The sequence below is a fragment of the Ascaphus truei genome, chromosome 2 (genome assembly GCF_040206685.1).
Source record: "Ascaphus truei isolate aAscTru1 chromosome 2, aAscTru1.hap1, whole genome shotgun sequence".
Classification (NCBI taxonomy): Eukaryota; Metazoa; Chordata; class Amphibia; order Anura; family Ascaphidae; genus Ascaphus; species Ascaphus truei.
Genome location: NC_134484.1, coordinates 90046277 through 90073490, shown reverse-complemented (window position 1 = coordinate 90073490; position 27214 = coordinate 90046277). Strand labels below are relative to the sequence as shown.

General features: G+C 42.0%; 1 long non-coding RNA gene across 1 annotated transcript in view; it reads right to left on the bottom strand.

The window, feature by feature from the left end:
- Nucleotides 1-607: 607 nt before the first annotated feature.
- LOC142488535 (uncharacterized) overlaps nucleotides 608-27214 on the bottom strand; it is a 47761-nt gene continuing 21154 nt past the window's right edge. The window contains exons 2-3 of the long non-coding RNA XR_012799479.1: nucleotides 4688-4865; nucleotides 608-2679 (exon numbers count right to left, since the gene is read on the bottom strand). This is a non-coding gene — a long non-coding RNA (uncharacterized LOC142488535). The remainder of the gene's footprint in view (nucleotides 2680-4687; nucleotides 4866-27214) is intronic.

Below are 27214 nucleotides of genomic sequence, written 5' to 3'. Positions count from 1 at the left end.
CTGAAAGGTAAATCATTAGATTTTCAGCTACTCTGAAATTACCCGGCGCCGGGCCCACTTCTCATTTGCCGGGCCCGGTTAATGTCCAGGTAGCTGGAAATGTGCCGGGTAATGCCGGGTACAGGGTAATTCCGAGTTCTCGGTACACCCCTATATAAATCAGATAGTTTGTATAACAAATTGACTATACATGTGTAAATAAACACCCAGAGCTAAATGTATATGAAGCTGCAAATTCAGTAGCTGTTTTAAAGGGTACACTGGTCATTTTCAACTTCTCTGTATTTAATTTTGATTTATTTTTACCTTTATTTTTGCCTTTAAATGCTAAATAAACAGAGAAACAAAATCAAAAGATATACTACAATAATGTATATACAGTATGTATTTATAATGGCCACACAAACCATTTTAAGAATAACAACTAATGTAAGTGAATAATAAGCCCCAAAATAAATGGAAGCTTGAACATATTACTCAAAAATACCTGAATATATATGTGATCACAATACATAATCAAATCCAGTCCCCATAGTATGAGATACTGATAGATACTTTTCCCACAATAGGAACAAGGAGATACAACAACAATAGAAATGGAGATCATTATAAGTATGAGGGAAACTATATTGGACTACAACATAATAAATTCAAATAGTTGAAATATGAATAATTTGAATAATATGAGTAATTTAAATGATGTAAATGAACGAATAGGGACGGACTATAGAGACGGACTATAGAGAACAACTGTTATGGATATAAAACATAAGACAAGAATCCCTGGTTCATAAAATATGAACTTAATTGTCATTAATGGGACCTAGGTCCCAGTTTGAATTTAGACCAAATGGGACCCTTGTCTTCACAGTAAATATCCAGAACAGTTTGTGACGATCCAGGACATTTATTCTATTGCCACCCCTAATGGGCAATGGTATTTGTTCAATTCCTGAAAATGCTCCTATACCTCCTTGACTACAATAGGAAAAATGATTTGAAACTGGGTATGTTAGATCCCCCTTCTCAATGAGTCGCACATGCTCCATTATTTTCACTTTAAGAGCTCGAATGGTGCGACCCACGTACTGTTTTCCATAGCGACAGGTCAGTAGATAGACCATAAAACATGTATTACAATTAATAAATGTTCTGGCTCTATACTGCCAACCTGTCGCTGCTGACCAAAAGTTAGGCCCTGTATTCATATATTGACAAACTTTGCAGTTTGAACATTTATATGTTCCTATGGGTAGATAAGTATTCACAGTGCCAATTGTTTGAAATAAACTAGGGGGCACAAAGTTGGAAATGGTTCCTGAAAGATATCCTTTAGAGCCGGATCAACCGATAAAACATTCCAATGTAGTTTAACAATATTTTTTTATCTGTTCTGCTTGAACATTGGTGCTTTAAATGATTTGTTTTTCTTATCTTTATGAATTTTTTTGTTTTCGTTAAATAAGGTTGATCTGTCCATAAGGACAACTTCTTCATAGGCCCTATTGAGATCTGTTTTTTTATACCCTCTATTCAAGACCCTATTGAAGAGGTCTAATGATTGTCTCTCAAAGTCATCATGGTTGGAACAATTGCGCCTGAGTCGTATAAACGGTCCCTTTGGGATTCCTCTTATTAAGGGTCTGGGGTGGCAGCTGTCAGCTCTCAAGAACGTATTGCGAGAGTTAATCTTTCGAAAAATGTCACTTTGAATAGTTTTATACTGATCAATAAACAAATACAGATCCAGGTAATGGATATGATGAAAATCATAATTATGTGTAAAGTGTAAATGTGTAAATGTAAATGATTATCATTAAGGTGATTAATGAATAATAACAGTAATTGTGCATCCAAAAGGCCGCTAATTGAGCCATTATTCCATCATTATTCCAGCCAGTCTCAAACTCCAGGGTACGAAACTCAATGGAGTATTAGCCTACCGTGCGAGATCCCTGCCGAATCTGCAGGAGTGAAGCTGAAGCAAAAGATACACGTCCAGGAGACTCAAATACCAATTTGAACATATGGATGAAAGCAGGGGAGTCGCTGATCAGGGGCAATTCCCTCTCCCAAAGTGGGGAGACTCAAGCCAGTGCCTCATCAGTGAGAAGAGAAATGATGTAGGCCACCTGGGCTCGGTGCATGGTGAACATGGATGGTTATAATTCAAATTGGATAGAGCATTGATTAAATAATCCCCTGCATGCCATAGGACCCCCCGTACCGTAGAAGAGTCAGGATCCGAGGTTCTCTGATCGCAGGAGATAACGGAAGCGGTATTGGAACCGCATCTGTAGCCTTCAAGTCCGGCTGATGGGTGCCAAAGTGGGTAACTAAGTCCTGCACCACTTCACATATCTGTGCCAGTTGTTGATCGTGTAGGGCAGGGCATTGTTCAAGATCCCCCAAGTATTGTCCTTGCAGGGTAACGGCTCATCCTACCTCAGCGGGGTCCATGTTTGGGCCGAGCAAACTGTAACGATGCTCATCACAAGCAGGAAACGGACCAGCAGGGGTAGGAATATGAAAGAACCAACCTGAGCCGAGGGACAGAGTCCTCATAGAGTAGTGAGTCATAAGCCGAAGGTCAGGGCTGGCAACAGAGTTGTATAGTCGGTGAGAATGCAGAGGTCGAGGCAGGCGGAAGACAGCTGTGGTTGAGGTACGTAGCCAGATCTGGTAACGAGGAAGACAAAAGGTAAGTGCGTTGCATGTACTCAGCATGAACTAAAACTTTGCTCGGCAACTTCCTGCTTACAGGGCTGTTCTTTTAAAGGAAGCTGCCAGGAGCTAAAATGGAGGATCCTGCCACAGAGGGCGAGCTAGAGCAAAATCCCGATCCGGGCTCAGAAAACCCAGGATGGATTTTGCAAAACCTCATAGACAGTATACAGAACCCAACATATGTGGCGTCTGTATTATATTTAGTCCAAAAAGCAATTACCAACATTAACTATGGACCGCAATATTAAAAGCAACATATTTAGAGTTTATTCGTCTAATAAAATAGAATTCATATTGAGTCCTAAATAATGTTCAAATACCAAAGAAATTACAAGCTAACAGTTTGACAAGGCCAGTGAATGTACTATCTCAGCCTATCAGGGGCTCTAAGTCTCACTTACCTACTCGAAAAGAGTTATATGTCTCTGAATTCAACCTGTACCTGCTTCCCACCTCCTGCTCTGTGACCCCGTGCAAGGTGCTTCTGGGCCTAGAGAACTATGCACTTTCCTAGACATCCTCTCCTCTCCCTGTCTGGCCCTCTCTTCCCACTCTTATCTCTCTCGCTGCATCTCTGTAGCATGACTTGGAGTATACACCAAGACAGCATACAATAATCCATGTTAGCAATGAGAAAATGAGTGTTTGCGTGGGGTTTTAAATAGGCAGCTAATTATGTGCCTTTTAAGGAGTCCATCTATGATTTGGGCCAGGTAGTAAATATGAATGTTTTTGTGTGTATTTATATTGAGGTCACAATTTAATGTACATAATGAGAGTTGTCTAGAAGGGCATTAATTAGAATAGATTAGTTCATTAGATATATTAACTAAGTTACTCCATGCTCAGCAGAGCAAAATTAGCCTGTGTTGGTTGTACTAATGGAAATACGCATCTATTAAGTCAAGGGTGGCAAGAAAAATTCTGTGAGTTGTTTGAAGTGGTTTAGCCTTTTGGAGTTAATAGAACTGCAAGAAAACCAGCAAATTTGAAAAAAAAATAGATTTTGAGCTTTTTTGGTCATTCCACCCAGATTTGCTTAGCCGTAATGAAACCGCCTCTAAAAAAGCCTATCCCACACAGTTTTGACATGCGAGAAGGGCTTACAGAATTCCAAAACCTGCATATCTGATCAGAAAGAGCTCTTTCCTCATGGATATGTACAAATCGCAGCTTCTAGATTATTCCCCTCCATCTATTTTTTTTTTTTTACATTATAAGGTGCATTTGTTATTGTGAAATATAAAAAATAACGTAACATTCAGAAAACTGAATTTGTTTGTTTTTTAAAGGAGGCCAAAAAAGCATAATTTGTTGGAACATTGACATTTTCAGTTTTTACATTTAATAAAATGTACAGAATGAAGAGAAATGTGTGAGATGAAAGCTGTAAAAATGGAAGTTTAAAATGAATGCTGTATATTTAAACTAAAGTTTAGGGGTCTCGCATCTCTTTTAAAACTTAAACATTTAAAAAAAAATTGCTGCTCCCTCCCGCCCCCTCCCCCCTTTCTTTATTGTTGAATAACAAAATGTTACAACACAGCTCTGGGATGATGTGACATATTAAATCTGACCTTCTAGAAATACTAAGGCTAGGAATGTAATGGTATGTTTTATGATATATTTAATGCTATGTTCTATGATATATATACAAGCCTTTCTGATCTGTTTTGTTATGTAAAGATAAACACATGATGGCATAGTTTGCAGTTGCTACCCCCCACTCTTGCTGAACACTCAACACATTGAACCCGCTGGCATCCCCCATCCCCCCCAGTCAACACATTGAACCCACTGGAACCCCTCCCCCCAGTCATTACATTGGATTTGCCGGCACCCTCTTCCCAGTCATCAAATTGGACCCACTGCTGGCATCCCTCTTCCCAGTCATCACATTGGACCCACCGGTATTCCCCATCCCCCCAGTCATCACATTGAACCCACCATCACCTCTTACCCTAGTTTTTACATTGGACCCGCCGGCATCCTTCCCCCCAGTCATCACATTGGACCCACCAGCAGCTCTTCCTCCTTGCTTTTCCATTAAGCACACCAGAATCCCCCTTCTTCCATTAAACACTTTGCTGGGTGCAAGGTAATGGTAGTAGTCCTGGGCTGTCCTGTCAGCGGGCCTGCTGAGAAGTGAGAACCATATATTTTCAGTGTTTAAAAGAAAAAAAATCTACATAATTATGTAACCCCTCTTTCTTTTGCTATACCTCAGTCTATGAGGTGGGGCCTGAGTCTGTCCAATGGTAGTAACCCTCACACATGCGTGGGGCCAGTAAAAAGGGGACACCACACCAAGATGTACATAACAGGTTTATGAATAGAAGAAGTAGATTACCTGAGTAGTATATCAGTAGCCACTTGATCCTTATGACTAAGATCACTGTATCCAAAATACAACACTAATACATAACATCACAGTACAACCAAGCACTGTGCATGTGTGTGTTAGTCACTGTATCAGGCCTCCCAATCCTGGGTTATCAGGCCGTGCTGTGTGATACCAGTATCTCGTTGGAGCTCATGTGTTAGAATGTAAGTTGCCAGCCTGTGCTTCACAAAGATAGGTAATGCGGTACCACTTTCCTCTGACACCGCGGGGTAGCTCCTCCATCAGCCGTCGGTCTTCTGCTCTGCTTCCCTGCAGCTGGGCTCACTCTCTGATCAGTTCTCCTGCCTCCTTGGGGTACATGCAGGTCTCTCTGTGCAGGAGACTCTGCACACATCCTCACTTCCTCTGCTCCTTGCAGATCTGATCTGTGATGGTTGCCCTCTGGACTAATGGTTCACTCCCCCTCCCCCTGATAGTTCCTCCTCCTTCAACAGCCTCATTACTGGATTAGCATAGTCATATGTCCATGGAGAGGAACCTGCTAGGGGACAGTGTTCTGTTGTTGCTGGGCAGACACAGGGTTTAGATTTAAATAAGCAAGCACTTTTAGTACCTTGCCAAATCCTGAATTCTGCAATCTACAGTAGCTGAAAGTACCGTTCCAAAAGTGGATTTTTTTTAATAACAGGTGACCCTTTCCTGTCTTTTCTTTAAAAATTAGACTGTTACCAAAACTTCTGCTTTCAGCTAGATTCCATTTGTAAGTCAAATATGACACAATATATATACAGTATACACGTTTCAATTGAATTGGTCTTCCACGAAATTTGCCATTTTAAAAGTACAAAATGAGACAGGGACCAACAGATTGGGGTAGCTGACTTGATATATGAAATATTGAATGTGTACAATAAAATGAAATATATTCAGCTGTCGCAATCACTTTTCAGACTATTTCAGTCATTTTTATTATATACTTTCTGCTGTAATGGTTACTGGAAGAGAATAAAGTAGCACAAAATATTTTATCTAATGTTTTATTATGCTAAATACTAAATCTATCTAAAAACTATTTTCAACATAATGAAACACATTTTACCAGAAGTTATGAGCCCACTGGTTGTAGCTTACATGGATGAGATGGAAAATTAGCTAGAGACTCTTGACACCGTATTTCTCAGCAGGTCATTTTGTGAATGATACCAGCACATGAGGCAAACAAATTAAGGTTGTCATGGAAACTTGATTCCGCAAAACAGAAAAAAAGAAAATGCTGTGTCCTTAAAGGTTTCCAGATTCTTGTGGCTGTGTTATTGCCTTTGTTATGATTACAAAAATGTTAATGCTACTTAATAGCAAGGTGAATTAGTTCAGTACTGTATACTTTTGCTGACATCGTAAACATTTGTATTTCCTTATAGTAATGTATTCTCACGGAGAGCAAATTGAGTTATTAGCAATTAGGTAAACAGAGCTATGTAAGCTCAGAGAAAAGAAAGAAGGGGGTGACATTGATGACTAAAGGTACAGTCCCCCCACCCCAAAATGACCTATTTTGAAAAAGAAACCTTGAAAGTAGATTGACAACCTTATTATTTTAAGTTTAATGTAAGAAGGCCAAACACCTGCTGTAGAGTGTTTGCATTGCAACCTCTGCTGTTTATCCCCCCTTGCTCCACTCCACAAGATGGGTAAATCCACCCACATCCATTTCCCGGGTTTTCACTGATGTTACCCTCAAAATTTGTTTAGTGGTGGAAAATCCGCAAACGGATTTGGCTGGTTTTAATCCATGCAAATTGAACAAAAACTGCCATTGGAAACAATCCGTGGTTTGATTTGTAGAATCCAGTCCACGGGTTGCGGAATCCGCAGAGTGTATTGGTAATAATAATAAAAAAATCCGCCAAACGCGAACCGCCCTTTTTGAGATTGATCCGCTGAAATCCACAGACCAAGGGACCCAGCCAATCCGCTGCAGATTCAGATTCACCAAAACAATTCTCCCATCTCTTTCCACAAGGCAGAAAAGAGCTGAAGGCCATGCAGACTTGAGAGACTTAAAAAAGAAACCGTATGATTCTGAGCCTTTGCTCTCATATATGCCTCTTTAAAGTTGAGTAATGTCACACTTTCCAGGAAACAGGGTCACGGATGATGTATGAATAGTTCCAGTAAGGTTAACTCATGCCTTCCCTCTTCCACAGCACAAACAAGTCCTTTTGTCTTTCTTAGTTTTATTGAGGGAAATCACAGGAAGAAAAGTACTTGTAGATGTAGTGTAGGTAGAGAGTGCTTCTCTGTCTGAAGTGCAGTGTATCAAGGATGAGGCAGTGTAAAACAGAAAGGCCTCGCTGGGATAAATAGCAGGCAGTTACTCACTCAGAGTCCAGGGTGAAAAGGAAGTGAGGAGCAAGGGTCACACTAGAAGAGAAGTGAGACTATACTAACTGTCAGCAAGGACAGGGGCGTAGGAATAGCCCACTCTCAGCTAGGAGAATAGGAGATGCAGGCAACCAACACAGGCAATGTAAACACCATGTAACAATAATGTTGCCTTTTCACATGCAGCTAGCTGCTGGGACAGCGAAAATAATAGGCAGCTAAACTAGGGAGAAATTAATCCCATAAGCTGTAAAGGGAGACAGAGAATATGGAATCTAGTTCAGGACACTCCCTGTCTGGTATCAGGAGATACCACTATATTCCTGGAATATGTGGAACATATGTGCAATACAACAACATAACAATGCAAAGTTCATGTCCACATAACGATGGGATACCAGCCGGTACCACCAGCTTAAAGTCCTTTGGCCAAGGTTCTTCGGCAAAGGATGCCAAGCGGATGCACCGGTCCAGGCTAGCTGGGTGCACCACAATGTCTTTTGCAAAAGTCTCTGGTCCTGTTTCTTTTCAAACATATGGAAAAACAGTCCTTTTGTCTCTGTAGTTTCACCTACAGAGTGCATCCCCTTGTAGGTATGCCAGTCGTGGTAGCCTGTCACTCTATGACCTGGCGTTTGGCAGAAGGAGATAGCTTTTGGCTCCTTATGGAAGCGGATCAACACTTCTGGAAGACTGGTTGTCAGGTCTGGTCCAGTGAAAAGGGCTTCGTTCAGGGAGACTCCCTGGTGCTGAGCGCTGGAGCTGAACACTACCCGGATTTGATCGGGTTCCTGAGGTGGAAGACCCCAGATGATTGGAGGTACCGGCATTCTTCACCTTCCTTCAGTGGAGGTGTTGGCTTTTCGTGGCCGCTAAGGAATGTCTTCTGGATGAAGGCCACAAAGTTATGTTTGGTCTCCGGTTTCCTTTGTAGGTCGCAGCGGAGCGAAGTGAGCCCAGAGATGGCATGTTGTTTGTTGTTTAGGAGGCGTCTTCTTGGTGAATGGGATGGTAGCGGGGTCACCCAACTGCCCGATCTGTCCTTGAAGAGCTCCTTATCCCTTAACTTCTGGAATTCTCCATCTTCCCTCGATGGTACTTGTTTGTGTGCCGTCCGTTGTTGTCTGGAACGCTGTACACCCTAGGTCATTCGAACGTTTCTCTTGCACGAGAACGTCTCCACGTATTTTGACGATACTCCTTTGTGTCTCTTTGTTAACTGCCGTCAGGAGGTTGTTTTCTCCCTGGACATGATGAAGAACAGTCTCTTTTGTCCTTGTAAATCCCTTTGTGAAATGTCTCTGCGACTGTCCCTTTTTTGACGTGTGAGAGGATACCTTTTTGCCACTGTGGCTTCAACTGCAGGCGCAATCTTTTGCGGCTATGCCAACCGTGGCAGCTGGCTGCTTTGCCACTTGGTATTCTGCAGAGAGGAACAACTGTACGTCTTAGCCGTGCCATTGCTCGCAGGAGGACTTTCCGATTGTTTATTGTCTTTTGGACGATCCCTTTGTCGGTCACCTTCAGGAGGTTACTTTCTTCCTCCGGTGGAGTCGACTCGTCATCCTTGGTTGTCTGAACCACTAAGCATCCTAAGCCATTGTCACATCCCATGATGTGAGGATGTTTTTGTTGATCTCAGGGGTATGACCTTGTCTCTTCTCTTCACTTGGCCCTCCTGTCACTTGGAGATGGCCAAGACTTGGTTCAGAAAGGGATGTGTGTCCACATTCTGTTATCACCGTTCTGCGGGCGTCATTATAGTCTTGCCCGTGCCCTTCGTCAGTGCACACATTGCCCACTACCCCCCCGCTGTTTACGGACTTTATGTACCCTCAAGATGTCCCTACCGAGCAGCAGCAAGATCTTGGCGCCTTGTTCTACCGGTGGGACGTAGTTGGCTATTCCTCTGAGGTGCGGGTGATGGCATGCCACGTCTGGTGTGGGAATCTCGTCCCTGTTTGCGGCCATGTGGTTGCAGTTGATGAGTGTGGGGAGAGCTATCTTCACTCTGTTATCCACTGAACGTATGACGTAACCGCTTGCTCTTCTCCCTGTTGTCTCAGTTGACCCTGCACAGGTTCTGAGGGTGTAGGGTAAGGCATTGTCTAGTGAGTTGAATAAGTTGAAGAATTCCGTCTTCGCCAATGATCAGTTACTTTGATGAGGATTGCATACATCCGAATAGCCTTCTCAGGTTGTCCCTGGGGGTGCACTGCGACAAGGCATATTTTGGAGCAGGACAATTTGTCACTTCCTTTTCCGCAAACCTCGGTGCACTGAGACGTGACAGATGTTGGCTTTCCTTCTCCTTCCTCCCCGCCATGCTTCGCTAGGGAGGATGGGTTGTTGAGTTGGTGGAGTGTCAGAGCCTCTGGATGTAGCGATGTTACGTGCTTGTCACTTTTGCACACTACACATTTGATGTCTTCTATACAGTCTCTGGCTAGGTGAGTCGTGGAATTGCAGCACCTGAAGCAAACTCCGAATTCTCCGAGTAACTTCTTGCTTTCCTCTAGGGACTTCATCCTGAACCCCAAGCACCTGTTAAGTGGGCGTGGATTCTTGTGTATGGGACATTCCCTGTTTGGGTCCCTTGGTTCCTCGTCTCCGGTGACCGACTGATCGGGAGTAGTTTGGGTTGTGGGGGACACGTCCGTCCTGTGGACCAAGATGGGTGTTTGAGTGTTACCGTATCTCGCCACTGGTCTCTCATTCCTCAGGATGCTTGCACTGTATGTGGTTTGCGCACCCAAGATGAAACTGGGATCGTTCCTTGTCCTTGCCGCTTCGCGTTCGAAGCTCAAGAAGAATGAGAATGGGGGGAAGGCGACTTGCTTCTCCCCTTTGTATTTGGAGCCTTGTGAAATCCATCTTTCTTGGAGGTTGTAAGGTAGCTTCTCCAAGATGGGTCTCACTCCGCGAGCCGAGTCTAGGACGTTGAGACCTGTCAAGGAATGGTCTGTTCTCGCAGACTGCAGCTTCTGTAGCAGGTCCCCGAGCTCTAGTAACTTCGAGTAGTCTTTAGCTGTGATCTTGGGAAAGCTGTCAACTCTTTTGAAGAGCACATCTTCGATTGCTTCGGGGCTACCATAGCACTCTTCTAGCCTTTCCCATACTAGGTCAAGACCTACTTGGGGGTAGTTTGCATTTGCCACCCGAGTCTCTTTGCGTGTTCCATGGATTCCTTTCCCAGCCATTTGTCTAGCAGCCTGAGTTCTTCCATATCTGTGATGCCCAGGCTCTTGATTACGTCTTTGAACGCGAACTTCCACATACGGTAATTCTCGGGACAGTCATCAAAGTTGGTAAGTCCTGTTTGCACCAGGTCACACCGGATCATGTACTTGGCCATGTCTGTCAGGCCTGAGGCATCGGCGTGTTGGTCACGTTCGGAGGTAGTTGCTGGGAGGGTCCGTGCGGTCGCCTCTTCCTTGGCGTGGACGCGTGACAACTGCTGGTCAGTGTGAGGGGCTGTGTTCCCCCGTGTGGGTGTACATGGATTGCGAGCCTGTTGTAGTGCATCCGTGTGCGCGCTGGCGTGTGGATCGCTGTTGCGGCTGTGGCTATCCCAGGCAGCATATACCATTGAAGGAACAGCGTCTTCTCCTCGTGGACCTACCAAGTCATCGGTGTCTGTGGAGTCACTCCCTTCGTGTTGAGATGGTGCGCTGGTGTTTATACTGAAGAGGCTCCTTGCGTAGTCTTCGGTGCGTTGGACTGGATCCTCTGAGGCTATCCGTCAGTACAGTTGCTCCCCGCCGTCCTTTCGCACGGGTGCTTCTAGGACTTCAGCTTGGGCTATGGCGGCGGCTTCCTTCTCTTGATTAAGTGCCTCTAGTTCCGCATCAAATTCGGCTTTCCTGTGCGTAGTGGCTGCGGCAGTAGCGGCGTTAGCGGCGGCAGTAGCGGCGTTAGCGGCGGCAGTAGCAGCGGCGGCATTAGCGGCATCTGTCTGTTCCTCTTCTTCTATGCACGCTCTTTCTGCCCTTACTGCTGCCTCTCCCCGACCATATTCGGCCCTGGCACATGTGGCCTCTGCAGTGGCTCGCACCTTGGTAGCGCTTGAACTTGCACTGGACGCGTTAGATTGCGCTGATCTTGCTGACCTTGACAAGTGCCTGGTTGCGCTTGAGCGCTGTGATGCGGTCTCCAGGAGGAGCTCTTTTCTCTCGCTTTGGGCGTCCGCGATGGCGGTTCGCATGTGGCTGTCACGTGTCAAGTCAATGTTATTTTGTAAGTCTCTTTCTTGCAGGCTTTCGTCGGTGTTGGCTCTGGTCAAGTAGGTGATGTATGTCTCTGACAGCCCTTGGTAGCATGAGTGGTTAGACTTTATTTGAATAATTGGCTGCACGAGCTTTTGTGCATTATCGCCAATGCAAACAACATTGCGTAACTCTAGTGCGGTTCTTTCCCAGGCCTTTTCTAACTTGGCGTGGTGCGCTTAAATGTCAGCCTCATATTTTTCACTGGCCTTTTGTGTCAGTGTGACTATCTGTTTAGGCCTTGCGTCTGCCTGCGCCTGTTGCTGTTGCGCAGCCGTCTCTGTGTCTGAGTGGTCACTCTCCTGCATGATGTCTGGTGAGGATCTGAGTTCTGCCATGCTGTAGGTGTGTGTAGGCCTTTAGCTAGTGCGTCTGGGGTGCGGTCTGTTACCTGCATCAGCGATGGGCGACTGTCTCAGATGATGCCGAGCGGTGTTCTGCAGCGTTCAGCGTTGGGTTAGCTGTACTCACAGGTGTCCGGTGGCTCTGACCCGTGTCCTGGCGGGTGTCCGGTGGCGTGGTTGGTGGTGCGCAGGGGTAGGTGAGATGGTAGCTCCTCGCTATGGAGCTGTGCAGAAGGTGAACTCCGACAGAAAAAGGCGGTCAAAGTTCTGTGTAAGATGCACTGTCTGACTGCAGCGCTGCTGCCTTATGTGAAGTTGCAGGCTCTGTGAGCAGTGTAAATCTGCTTGCTTGTTTGTAAGGCTGCAGGCTGTGTGCCGTTTGCTGTATAAAGTCTGCTGCCCTGTCTGGCAGTGTAAAGCTGCTTGCTTGTCCTGGGGTGCAGAGACTATTCTGTATTAGCATAAAGTCTTTGAGTAGCAGCTCCTGTGTGATTCCCCAACACACGGTCTCTGTTTTACTTTCCTGGAACTAGGGTCACGAATGATCTATGAATAGTTCCAGTAAGCTTAACTCATGCCTTCCCTCTTCCAAAGCACAAACAAGTCCTTTTGTCTTTCTTAGTTTTATTGAGGGAAATCACAGGAAGAAAGGTACTTGTAGATGTAGTGTAGGTAGAGAGTGCTTCTCTGTCTGAAGTGCAGTGTATCAAGGATGAGGCAGTGTAAAACAGAAAGGCCTCGCTGGGGTAAATAGCAGGCAGTTACTCACTCAGAGTCCAGGGTGAAAAGGAAGTGAGGAGCAAGGGTCACACTAGAAGGGAAGTGAGACTATACTAACTGTCAGCAAGGACAGGGGGGTAGGAATAGCCCACTCTCAGCTAGGAGAATAGGAGATGCAGACAACCAACACAGACTGTGTAAACAACATGTAACAATAATGTTGCTTTTTCACATGCAGCTAGCTGCTGGGACAGGGAAAATAACAGGCAGCTAAACTAGGGAGAAATGAAACCCATAAGCTGTAAAGGGAGACAGAGAATATGGAATCTAGTTCCAGGACACACACAATGGGAGTGGCTTATCAGCCTTGTTATGTTCTGTTTTGCTATCCGGTTTCAGGAATAAAACACACTATTAAAAATAGTAAGCATGGAACAAATTGGAGGCTGAAAACAGACACCCTATTGTATAGTTTAGTAAAGACATAATTTATGTATAATACACCAACATGTTCTACAGCATAGTATAATTCAGTGTGAAGTCAATCACAATAAGATGACAACTCTCACATGCTTGTACAGTAAGGAAAAACATTATTTAAGGATTGAACAATCTAGATGAAGAGAGGTAGTGGAAACATGGGGTAAAGTGAAAGAAAGAGGTTGGTATGTTTGTAAATGTTCGTTGCCATGTAGCTAGCAGTTGTGATGTTCTTTTCCTGATAACAGTTTCTATTGTAAGTACTATTTACAAGGAAGAAGGAAGAAGGTTGGAGATACCAAGAGAATGTTTTATACTGTAGGCTTCCCTGAGTTTTCAGGATTGGATATCTTAAAATGTGTGAAGGGTGAACCTGTTGTGGGTAAGGTTATTCCTTAAGTATTTGATTAACACACACATTCCCAGCTAGCTCAAAATCCTACACCCACCACATCATGAATATATATTTATGTCAAAAAGAGTGCTACTTGGCGTGGCAAATCTATACAACAAAACACAGGGTTGCCCAGTGCCACATCCAATTGACAAAACATAAAAAGTAATAAGTATAAAGTTAAAATACTTCAATAATATTACATCAATAATAATAATATTTATTTGGTTATTTAGTTAAACCCTTTGGCCAAAGCATCATAAGCCTGCAGCCTTTGCTGCAAAGAACAGGGTCTACTATGGTTCTTTTCCCTCATACAGAGGTAAAGGGAAGGGTTCACAATGTAGTGTAGGACCTGCATTTATTTTGGTTATACCTTGACGTGGTATGAAGGCTTATGATGCTTTGGCCAAAGGGTTTAACTAAATAACCAAGTAAATATTATTATTATTGAAGTTTTTAAACTTTATACTTCTTACTTTGTATGTTTTGTCAATTGGATGTAGCATTGGGCACCCCTGATTTTTGTTGTATATGTAGCCCTTGTACCCCCCCCCCCCCCCCCCAAGTGTGATTGGGGTGGATATGCTTCTTCAGCTACTTCACTAGGGGTTGGGCTGTACCTGTTGGTATTCAGGAGGGCTGAGTGCTCCGCGATGTTGTGAGGAAAGACAGGACAGGATCACAGGTTACCTTTTTTCTTGCTTGGTGTAGCGCCTCCAATCAGCATGGATCCTCTGTGATGGCAGGGGATGACCTGACACCTCTTCTTCTTTTAACAGACAGTGAATCACACTCCTTTATATTTTCTTGGTCTTTATTGCATGAAGATCATATAACAGAGCCACTACATTCTTCCCTTCTAGCTGTGCCCTGCCTCATGCTTTAGGCCCAGATCAGGCCTGTTTAACCTCTCCCCACATCTCCTTATGAGATAGAGAGCAGATGTTGCTCAGTTCATAGAGAGAGGAGAGAGAATGACAAGGCCCCAGAATTTAGGAAAGTGCCAATATTTATATCCTTTGGGGAGTGGCTGTAACTATGACTCATAACAAGCCAGATCTGGATACTGATAGGCCATCACATCCAGTGTGTGGTCCATTCAGTACCCACCCCTCAGGTTGACACTCTCTTGCTATTGCTAAGGCCCACCCATGGATACTTACTCATCCAAGTCTGCAAAAGCACACAAGGCCTTAGGAAGGAATTATCCCATCCACTGCCTGCACCTAACAGGGCTTACATTGGTAGGGCCCAGGAAAAGACATAGCGACCGGGAGGCTATGCTATATAAACATTTGCCACGCCCAGTAGCACTCTTTTTGACATAAATATATATTCATGATGTGGTGGGTGTAAGAGTTTGAGCTAGCTGGGAATGTGTGTGTTAATCAATTTCTGACTGGTAACAGTTGTATGGAAGTAGGTGGCACCTCCCCCCAGAGCTCACTCCTCACATTTTTATCTTGGTGTCAGGAATCGGCGTTCTCCTCGCTTCCCACACAGAGCACTCCCTCTCCGCAGGGAGCCCCTGGACACACAAAACAATCCTGCCTTACCGGCCTCCACGGCTCCTCGCCCCTGCCTCCGTCGCGGGATCACTCCCCTCGGCGATTCCTCTGCTCAGCGCCGGGCACGCCCACGCCCTCCTGCACGCACACCTACACGCACGCCAGCCCCAGACGTTATGTGCATGCATTCCCAGCTTACAGAGCACACGCCTAACAGAGCACTTTTAACCACTGCTCCTGCAGTGAGGCGTCGCCCCCAAGCATCACACAGTTCCATGCAAATCAAGGATTACACTCAGCTGGGCTGTAACACCTCCCTCCTATCAGGGAAGACTCCTTGCAGTCCTCCAGGCCTGCCCCCTTTTCCCATTGACCTGCCCAGCTTTTTTATGCCTGTGCTTCCCATCACTCGTCGCTCGACATAGTCTCTGTATGGAAGTACTTCTGGATTCTCTCAGTGTTTTCACAGGTTCTGACGCGGCTTGTACGACTACCCCCTCTGGCTCTCGATCTCGGCACCCCTTGGACAACGGTCACTCTTGTAACCCCTTGAACACGGCTTGGACTACGACCTATCTCCACTCTCCCCTCCCTGACCTCGGCAAGGCATTCATCACTCTATCTCTACAACCGGTACCGGCAAGTATTGTCTACCTTACTACACCTGGCCTGGCAACGCTTCATACCACACTCCGGACACGCTCCCTTTGCTGTGGGTGCGTGTATTACCACTTCCCCCTTCAGCTCAGGGGACGGGTCTGGTCTGCAGGCAGCACCGGCGTAACACTTGGGAGGTTTTTTCACTTTGCTGCAAAGAACAGGATCTACTATGGTTCTTTCCCCTCATACAGAGGTAAAGGGAAGGGTTCACAGTGTAGTGAAGGACCTGCATTAATTTTGGTTATACCTTGACGTGGTATGCAGGCTTATGACGCTTTGGCCAAAGGGTTTAACTAAATAACCAAGTAAATATTATTATTATTGAAGCATTTAAACTTTATACTTATTACTTTATATGTTTTGTCAATTGGATGTAGAATTTGGGCACCCCTGTCTTTTATTCCTTAGGTATGGCTGAGGAGGTGTTAAGAGAGGAGTAGAAGAGAAGCTCATAGGCACATTGAAGTGTGAATATGGTATTTATATTATTGATGCCAGGCATAAAAAGAGCTCTGTGTGAGATAAATAAATTATCAGAATTTTGAAGAGACTGTAGAGGAGACAGATGGGAGAAGACCAACTAGATTATACAGAAAATTAAACTAAAAGAAAATTAAAGTAGTCACGTGAGTGGATTCAAATAGTGGTTCTTTCTGGGGTGAGAAAAAGATGGATTCTGTCGATACTGTGGAGGTGACAGCGACAGGGTTTGGTAAAGTACTCTTTTGCCGGGCTTCACTAAGCTTTATGTCAATGGCAGTTAACGCCGGATCGAGGTGCAATACCTCACATCATCGCTTCGTGAATTTCTGTGGGATAATAGATTGTAGTAGTACAGACATCGTGAAACTACTCAAGTGACAACCCTGGAATAGGTGATTTTAGGTACTGTATATTCTTCAAGATTCCAATATCATAAGTGATTGGAATTTAGTAAATAGCTTGCAATTACGTAATCTGGCAGTACTTATTAATTTACATGCCCCTTCCTAGATTTTTTTATTTTTTATAATGAAACAATAAAAACCACAATGTTGCTTGATTATCGACTGAGTAAAGGATTGAGTAAACTAGCCAATGTTGAATGATAAACATAGCGTGACTTCAGTCGACAGCAAAATGACCACTCTGATCATTAACAGAAAAATATTTCACAAATATATAGGTCAAAATTTTACTGAATGTGGCTACATATTAGTGAACCATTCTCAAGCTTGAAATCATTGATATTAAAAAAAATGTTTTACTCGATTCACCTATTTATATTTTGATTGAAAAGATTAACACGGTTTCAGCTCTGCGGGTACTACTAAATTTACTTAATTCATACAGATTTTTATACAGATAATTTTGCCCTTTTGCACTGGAAATTCAAATTAATAGAATAAATTGACTATGTTATGCCATTTTTGGTCATTTACATGGAAACAGAATACAAACGTATTTTCCACTCTAATCCTTATAACACAAATCCATTCTTTTTAGTATTAAAATAATAATAAAAGCAATTAAAGCAACAAAAAAAGTATGTAAATGAATGTAGAAATCACACAATTTATAGTTATCTGATGTGCTGAAGCATGGTCGGGGTACATTATGGTTGCATGGTAAAGTATTTTCTTTAATTTTGTTGCAGCCTCATAGTGTGCTGCTACCGTTTTTAAAGAAGCCTATCTTTCTTAGAGCAAAGCAAATGATGTATGACGGCCTCTGGGAATGCTGAGAAGGCAGAAGCAGTAATGACACTCTCGATATCCTCTTCAGCTCAAAAATCATATCAAGTACATTTGGTCCATTGCACCAAAAATACCATGCACTGCTAGCTATACAATGTCCTGATTTCCCTTGTATATTGAACTGCCTGACAGAATAGTTAAATAATTATTGTGGTTTAATGTGAAATAAAAATGCATTATATATTTATTTTTTTAGCTGTAGTCATTTGTATTCTCTGTTAGGGACACCTCCTGTTGAACCACCATTATGAAAAGATGCCTTCTAAAAGCAGAAGTAAAACGAGGACAGCTGGTTTACAAGATGTGTAAGACAAATGGCAGAATATTGGCACTTTTAAGGAACATTAGGTTGGCAAACAATAGATAACAGTTAACCAATAGATTGGAAGCTCACCTTGGCAGGGACTGGGTCTGTAAAAATTATATGTGCTGCTTACAGTGCACTGTATTGTAATTGTGAATATTGTTTCCCATGGGGGGAAAAAACACTATATGAAATAACGTTATTATTAACAGATTTATTGAGTGGTTGTCCAAACCTCATCATAGTTACATAGTTACATAGTAGATGAGGTTGAAAAAAGACGTACATCCATCAAGTCCAACCTATGCTAAATTTAGACAACAGATACTTTATTCTATATCTATACTTACTTATTGATCCAGAGGAAGGCAAACAAAAAAACCCCATTAAGGGGAAAAATTAATTCCTTCCTGACTCCAAGAATTGGCAATCGGATTAATCCCTGGATCAACATCCTTCCCATGTATACTTATTTGGTATATCCCTGTATACCTTTCCCATCTAAAAAGATGTCCAACCTTTTTCTGAACAAATCTATTGTATCTGCCATCACAGTCTCCATGGGTAATGAATTCCACATTTTAACTGCCCTTAATGTAAAGAACCCTTTCCTTTGTTGCTGGTGAAATTTCCTTTCCTCCAAACTTAAGGGATGGCCTGAGTCCTTTGTACTGCCCGTGGGATGAATAGTTCTTTTGAAATCTCCTTGTATTGTCCCTGAATATATTTGTATATAGTTATCATATCCCCTCTAAGACGCCTCTTTTCTAATGTAAATAAATCTAATTTAGCTAGCCTCTCCTCATAAGTTAGAATGTCCATCCCCTTTATTAATTTGGTGGCTCTTCTCTGCACTCTCTCTAGTTCCATAATGTCTTTTCTTAGGATTGGTGCCCAAAATTGTACTCCATATTCAAGGTGTGGTCTTACTAATGCTTTGTAAAGGGGCATAATTATGTTTACTTCCCTTCCATCCATTGCCCGTTTGATACAAGATAAGATCTTGTTTGCCTTTGCAGCTACTGCATGACATTGGGCACTATTGCTAAGCCTGCTGTCTACAAGCACTCCTAAATTTTTCTCCATCAAGGATTCCCCCAATATATCTCCATTTAATTTGTAAGTCGCCTTTTTATTCTTGCATCCCAAATGCATAACCTTACATTTATCTGTATTAAACCTCATTTGCCATTTACCTGCCCACGTTTCAAGTCTCTCCAAGTCCTTCTGAAGAGAAATTACATCCTGCTCTGATTCTATTACCTTACACAATTTAGTATCATCAGCTAAGATGGAGACTTTGCTCTCGATCCCAACCTCAAGGTCATTAATAAACAAGTTAAAAAGCAGGGGTCCCAGTACCGATCCTTGAGGTACTCCACTCACGACTTTAGCCCAACCTGAAAAAGTTCCATTTATGACAACCCTCTGTTGTCTGTCCTTTAACCAGTTTTCAATCCAGGTGCATATATTATTACTGAGTCCAATTTTCTTTATTTTGTACATCAACCTCTTGTGTGAAACCGTATCAAAAGCCTTTGCAAAATCTAAGTAGACCACATCAACTGAATTACCCTGGTCTAAATTCCTACTTACCTCCTCAAAGAAACAAATAAGGTTAATTTGGCAAGATCTATCCTTCATAAATCCATGCTGACTATTACTAAAAATTTTGTTTTCCATTAGGTATTCCTGAATATTATCCCGTATTAAACCTTCAAGTAGTTTCCCTACTATTGAAGTCAGGCTTACAGGTCTGTAATTCCCCAGGTGTGATCTAGCTCCCTTTTTAAATATAGGCACCACATCTGCTTTACGCCAATCTTGTGGTACTGAGCCTGTGGAAATGGAGTCCTTGAATATTAAATATAATGGTTTTGCTATTACTGAGCTTAACTCCTTGAGAACTCTTGGATGTATGCCATCGGGGCCAGGTGCCTTATTTACATTAATTTTTTCAAGTCGCTTATGAACTTCTTCCTTGGTTAACTAATTGGTCATTAATATGGAGGTTGTGGCTTCCTCCTGTGGCGCTACTATTGAAATTGATTCTTCCCTGGTAAACACAGAGGCAAAGAATTTATTTAATACCTCTGCTTTTTCCTTATCTTCAATAATCTGCCTACCCATCTCACACTGAAAGGGTCCAATATTTTCTTTTCTCATTTTTTTGTTATTAAGGTACTTAAAGAACTTTTTAGGGTTGACCTTACTTTCTATTGCAATCCTTTTTTCATTATCCATTTTTGCTAATTTAATTGCCCTTTTGCAATTTTTGTTACATTCCTTATAATTCTGATACGATGTCTCTGTCCCTTCTGACTTAAAGAATCTAAACGCCTTCCTCTTCTTGTCCATTTCCTCCCCTACCTGTTTATTTAGCCACATTGGTTTTGACTTTTTTCTTTTATACTTATTACCCAAGGGTATACACTGATAAGTGTGCTTTTCTAACAATGTTTTTAAGACTGCCCATTTATCTTCTACATTTTTCCCTGCAAAAACATCATCCCATTGTATTACTACTAGATTAGACCTCAGTTTATTAAAATCTGCCTTTCTAAAGTTTAAAGTCTTTGTTGAACCCAAGTAATCTGTTTTTTGATAATTTATTTCAAATGAGACATGTTATGATCACTGTTACCCAAATGTTCCAGGACTTGAATATTTGTTATTACTTCTACATTGTTTGATATGACCAAATCCAGAACTGCCCCTCTCCTGGTTGGTTCCTCAATCATTTGGGTCATATAATTATCTTTAAGCACCCCCAAAAAACTGTTTCCTTTTGTTGTAACACTAATCTCATTGCCCCAGTCTATGTCTGGATAATTAAAATCCCCCATTATGCAAACATGACCCAGTTTTGATGCCTTCTCCATTTGCAAATGTATTTTAGCTTCCTCAGGCTCACAGATATTTGGTGGTTTATAGCATATTCCCACAAACATTTTCTTTATACTTTTACCTCCACTGCTAAATTCTATCAACAAGGTCTCTACATTTTCATCATTCCCTTCATAGATATCATCCCTTATAATAGGTTTTAGATCTGGTTTAACATATAGACATACTCCACCTCCCCTTCTATTTGTTCGATCCTTCTGAAAAAGAGAATTCCCCTTTAAATTAACTGTCCAGTCATGAGTTTCATCCCACCATGTTTCAGTAATGCTTATGAGATCATACTGCTCCCTTGTAGCTATTAATTCAAGCTCCCCCATTTTATCTGTCAGGCTTCTTGCATTAGCAAGCATGCATTTAAGTTTTTTTCAGCCTGTACTATTATCTTATCTGCTCCTTCCTTTCTGCTCCCACTTGGTTTAGTCTTTAGAAGTTTTCTAGTATTATCTCTATTTACTATGGGTATCTCACTGCTTGTCAAACTTGCACTTGCCCCCATTCTACCTTCATACCACCTTGTATCCTCATCTATTCCATTTAGTTCATCATCTGTTTCATTCCCCTCCCCCCTCCATCCTAGTTTAAAATCTCCTCCAACCTTTTTAGCATTCTCCCCCCTAGCACAGAAGATCCCTCTTCATTGAGGTGCAATCCGTCCCTAGAATATAGTTGGCACCTCTCAGAAAAGGAGTCCCAGTGCTCTAAAAACCCAAACCCCTCCTTCCTACACCACTTTCTTAGCCATGCATTAACCTCCCTGATCTCTGTCTGTCTCCCTGCGATAGCGCATGGCACTGGTAGTATTTCAGAAAATACTACCTTGGAGGTCCTTGCCTTAAGCTTTTGGCCTAGATCCATGTAATCATTTTTTAGGACCCTCCATCTTTCTCTAACTTTGTCATTGGTGCCAACATGTACCAAGACCGCCGGGTCAATCCCAACCCCCCCCCCCCAACAATCTGTCTACCCGATCCGCAATGTGCCGAACCCGAGCACCCGGGAGACAATAAACTGTTCGGTTCATGCGGTCCCGTCAACAGATTGCCCTATCTACCTTCCTAATAATGGAGTCCCCTACCACCACAATATTTCTTTGCATCTGAGCATCCTGAGTCCCCACTGTGCTAGAAGAACTATTCCCCTGGCTGCTAGAGGAATTAGTCTCCCACAGCCTTGCCATTTCTGCAACAACATTCCCAATATCTTCACTCAACATGGCAAATCTATTGGGATGTGTCAGCTCAGAAACGACTTGCCTCTCCCTATTGCCCCTGCTTCCAATCTAACTGTCACCCAGCTACCTACCTGCTCCTCACTAACAGCAACTAAGCTACCTACCTGCTCCTCACTAAAAGCGCCACCATCTGCACCACTAGTCGAAGCAAGGCCCTGCTAAGTGAGCTCTAATTCCCTTTCAAGATTGCCAATGTCCCTCAATATTGCAATTTGCCTCTTCAGATCTGCAATCTCTGATTTTAAAGAGACCACCTGCTCACACTTCTCACAGCGGTATGCTCCTTGGAACAGCTGCTCCAAGTGCACATACATGTGGCAAGATGTGCATTGAGTGGCATTTTCAATCCTGCTCATTCTAGCAACTATGAAGTTTAGAAGTACTAACAGTAAACTGTACTTCAATAAATATTACTGCTTCCTTGTTCAAACTGCTTCTGGTTCTAACTGCACACACTTTAACCAACCAGCACTTCAATCAACCACACAGATCAATCAGTACACGCAAGCTTAGGATTCGTTAGAAGCCTCTGTTTAAATAGGGACACCCACCAGGTGTGTTAGATTATCAATTAACTAACCCCACCCACTGCAGGTGTGTTAGGCCAGCCAATTAACCAACCACACCCACTCTGCCTCAGGCAGGAGAAAGGGAAAAAAAAGTTACATGCTTCAAATTACAGCACACTCTAAAAATAGATTAACCCACTGCACACTCCCCAAAAACAGCCACCCCTGCTAGTATACCCAGTACTTCCCTTTCCTTCTGGTTCTAACTGCACACACTTTAACCAACCACACAGATCAATCAGTACACGCAAGCTCCAGGAAGACGCAGTATGGCAAAGCACTCAGATGCACACTACTGTATTCACCAAGCCATCTTATGATTTCCAACATAGGAGCTAGTGCAAAAAATTTAAATAAACTAGCACCTTATTTATTAAAAAAAAAAAACAATCCCATTAAAAGCAATGGGTATATTTCCTTTAATAAGTTTGGTGCAATTGTTATTTTGTTTTTTTTCCCTAATTAATGAGCTGAGTGACTTTAGTAAAAAAAAAAAAAAAACAACAATAAAAACAGCATACTCCACAAGATGCTACTCCCACTGCACCTGCTGAAAGCCCTGTTTCGAAAGGAACCCCTCCTCATCGTGTTCCCGAAACAAGGGGAACAGACAGTGACACTGCTTCATGAGCCTGTCTTGACACGTTCAAGGCAAACACAACATATGCAGCAGGATGATGTGTCCTTATAGCAAAAGGATGGCTGAAGTCTTGGAGAATGTGCTGTCACAGCTTGATAGTGCTGTCGGCAGCATGTCAAGTTCTCATCACAGCATCTCTGACAATCTTGCGGACCATCATGATGCTGTGAGATCACTAATCCAGCTGCAGAGGGAACAGTTTCATCAGTATTGATCGCAACTCTGGGTGCAGCAGCTTCTGAATATGCACCTGGCACAGATGATGGCAGCTCTGAAGTCACTGGCATCTGTGGCAACTATGCTGCTTGAGTGTCAGTGTGCCAAATCCAGTGTATAGCATGCTGACACGGGTTCCAGCTCACATGGTTCTGCTTCCTCAGTCTCGCAACGTTCCTCATCAAGTCAACACTGAGCATTCACTTCACTGATTCAGGAGCAGGCTCACTTCAGACTCACTTCAGGGCAAGAAGTTCATTAAAATTATATTTAATAGCCACTCATGGCTCTGTTCTATATATTTATTATTATTATTATTATTATTATTATTATTTTTAAATCTAAGTTAATTAAATTCAAATAATGACAGTATCAAGTTAAAAAAGTTCAGAAATTCTTATAATATGCTTTTACATTAAAAATAGCAAATTGTAATATAAAGTTACCCTCCGGTACTATAAGACACTTAAGTCAGACTAAATCAAGTTCCATTAAAACAAACGTAATATCTCGTTCCATAAAAAAAATCAAATTAATATTTGTAACGTTGGAAAAAACGCACAATGGGAATTGCATTATATGATGCGATTAATATCGCATTGCCGTTAAAACGACGGCAACATAATTGAATAGTGAAAAAATGGTGACAAAACATTTGCAAGAGGATCCTATGTAGGAAACTATATAAACCAATGATTTCATGACACACACTGGCATTACTGATGGGGGGTAGAGAGGGCACAATAGGAGAAAGGAGTTGAAAGTGTTTTTGATATTCTGTGCTATTTGTTTTAATCGTGGAAAAAAATCACCCGACGCTCTTAATGTGTATATACCTTCAGTGAAATACAAAGTAAGTGACATATAACCATATAAACATGAATAATTATAAATGTGACTTAGATTTGTGAAATCATGATAAAAATATATTAAATATGACCAGTCAGCTCTGAATCCAAAAAGGACCGTCCTATGAAGTCCTGGAAGTGGCAATCTTGGAAATGTGGGGAGCGCAGAACCGGAAACAAAACGAAAAATACAAAATAGTGTAATACTGTATCAAATGTGGCAAGTTACATAGTTACATACAGCTCAACCCCGTTATGACGCGATCCGTTACAACGTAAATACGCTTATAACACGATGCAAGCGTGGCTCCCAATTTTCATATTTATGAATACTTCACAACACGATTATTTATATCTTAAATACTTTATTGTACAATGAATACAATTGTACATTATTTCTAAAGCGATCCGCTTATAACGCAATGTGATTCTTTGGACCCCAAGCACAGCGTTCAGTATATGGGGGTTGAGTTGTAGTTACATAGTAGATGAGGTTAAAAAAAGACATGCGTCCATCAAGTTCAACCTATGCTAAATTTAGACAACAGATACATTATCCTATATCTAAACTTACTTATTGATCCAGAGGAAGGCAAACAAAAAACCCCAGTGACATAAAAAGATGTCCAACCTTTTTTTGAACAAATCTATTGTATCTGCCATCACAGTCTCCATGGGTAATGAATTCCACATTTTAACTGCCCTTACTGTAAAGAAGTTTGTTTGTGAATGGTGCTCTAAAGTGCTGGGACTGTGTAAATGGAAGGGAGCATGCACTGGTGTATTAATAATATAAGCAGTACTAAGCCTTAAGTGGGCATAGGATACCCTGAAGGTTGGGGTGGTTGTCCAAGGACACCCCCCCTTCCTCATTGGGTTAGCCCCCAGTAATGTACTCACTTTGTATTGTCCTTCCCAGGGTCTCCCTTCCAAAGCGTGCTGCTGTATAGTGTAAAATTCCAAAGGCCAGGGTGTGCAGCGCACAGCAAAGATGAAAGAGCAGGTCTTGCAATAAAAATCCTTTATTGTTCAAACATCTGGTTGTGGGACAGCAGCAAACTTCAACGCGTTTCGTTCAAAAGAACTTTTTCAAGAAGTGCTGTTACAGTAAAAAAGTCAGTTTAAATGCAGCTGTTCGCCCCGTTTTCGCGCCAAAACTGACGTCATGATGCGTCATCCGACCAATAGGAATTCATCAGGCCGCGCATGCGCCGCGCGCCAGAGTGTCCCTGGATCCCCCACAGGCCTCAGCCGAGCTCAATCAGGATCGGTATGCCTCTCTGTGCAGCCTCTGCTGAGAGCACGCCTCTGATGGCTGTGTAGGATCCTCCCCCACTCCCCGTTTTCGGCACATGCGCAGATGAGGCCTCTGAGTCCCCCAGCCCAAAAACCTGGATGACAGTCCACAGCCTGCCAGGGGAGACATATATAAATAATTCATACTATGTGGAAGGTGTTATGCCATTCAGGGCACTAAAGAACTGGGCAAACAGCTTGCAAACCAACACATACATAACAAAACAAAAGTGCAACTGTACATAAATAAAAAGTGATATGCAAAAAGTTCTATATATAATATAAAAAGTTTTTACCAACTAATGACCTCAAAAATATATCAACTGAGGGAAAGAATTGTTACACACCTATATTTACACAGTGCAAAATATAAGACAAATCAACATATATAGAAAAAACATATATATACATATATATATATATGAACTAACTTGATTATATATGTAAATTTAAACAACACTATTATGACAAAATCACTTTATTAATTAAAAGAAATATAGTTTAAAAAAAATATATATATATAGATATATATATGATATTATTAAAACAAATTAAAAAGATGTAATATCTTGTACACATATTTAAAGAACAGCAGATTGCTTGCTCACATTAATGGGATGGAGATTATATTATCTTTAGCATTTATAGTATTAATACAGCATTATGGAGTAGTGTACTGTATATTGTGGATATTAATCCATATACACAAAAGTTTTTCTAATAATCAATCTTGTTATGCTGTGGTCAGATCAATGAGAGCATAGAGGAATACATGCAAAACTTATTTCGATTCGTTTAATACAATATGCATAATTCCAAAAAAAACAGAATATATTAGTTAGGTAAATGTGAATACATATACCAAATAAAACAGGGCGATGTCATAGGGATATATTTAAGTTGGGTAACGACTTTTAAGAAAAGGGGTGGAATGATAGATCTATATAATGGGGTTAATTAGAACATAATATTATTAAATATATTTATTTCAGAAAATGGTTAATATTCCATTCTACATTCTTCCCCTCTGGGTACCTGGTGTTTAGTGTGAATATCCAGTAGGATTCTCTACAGTCTAATGTTTTAACAGTATTTCCCCCTCTTTCTTGTTTGATTATCCTCTCAATGCCCACAAATGAGAAGCTGTTTATGCCTCCCTGTCTGCATTCCGTAAAATGCTTCGATACAGGATGATTGATGTCTTGTTTGCGAATCAATATACAGTGTTCCTGCATCCTCGTTTTTAGTGCCCTTGTAGTCCTACCGACATATCTCTTCCCACAGCCACAGGTGATGAGATACACCACAAAGGTGGTGTTGCAATTGATAAAGCTATATATGGTGTGACGTCTATGTGGACTATGGGAGAAGACATGTCGAGCAGGCTTCATTAAATTACACATACTACAGTGATTACATCTGTATGATCCCTTAGTAGAGAATCGTTCTTGATCTTTCACAGGTGTAGATATCACACTAGGTGATAGAAATGTGGCCAGTGTCTTAGCTCTTCTATATACAAATTTTGGGCCTTTCTCTGTGTAATTACGAAGTATGGGATCCATTTTTAGTAATTCCCAATGCTTATTCACAATTTTGTTCACTTGATAACTTGATTTATTGAATTGGGAAATGAA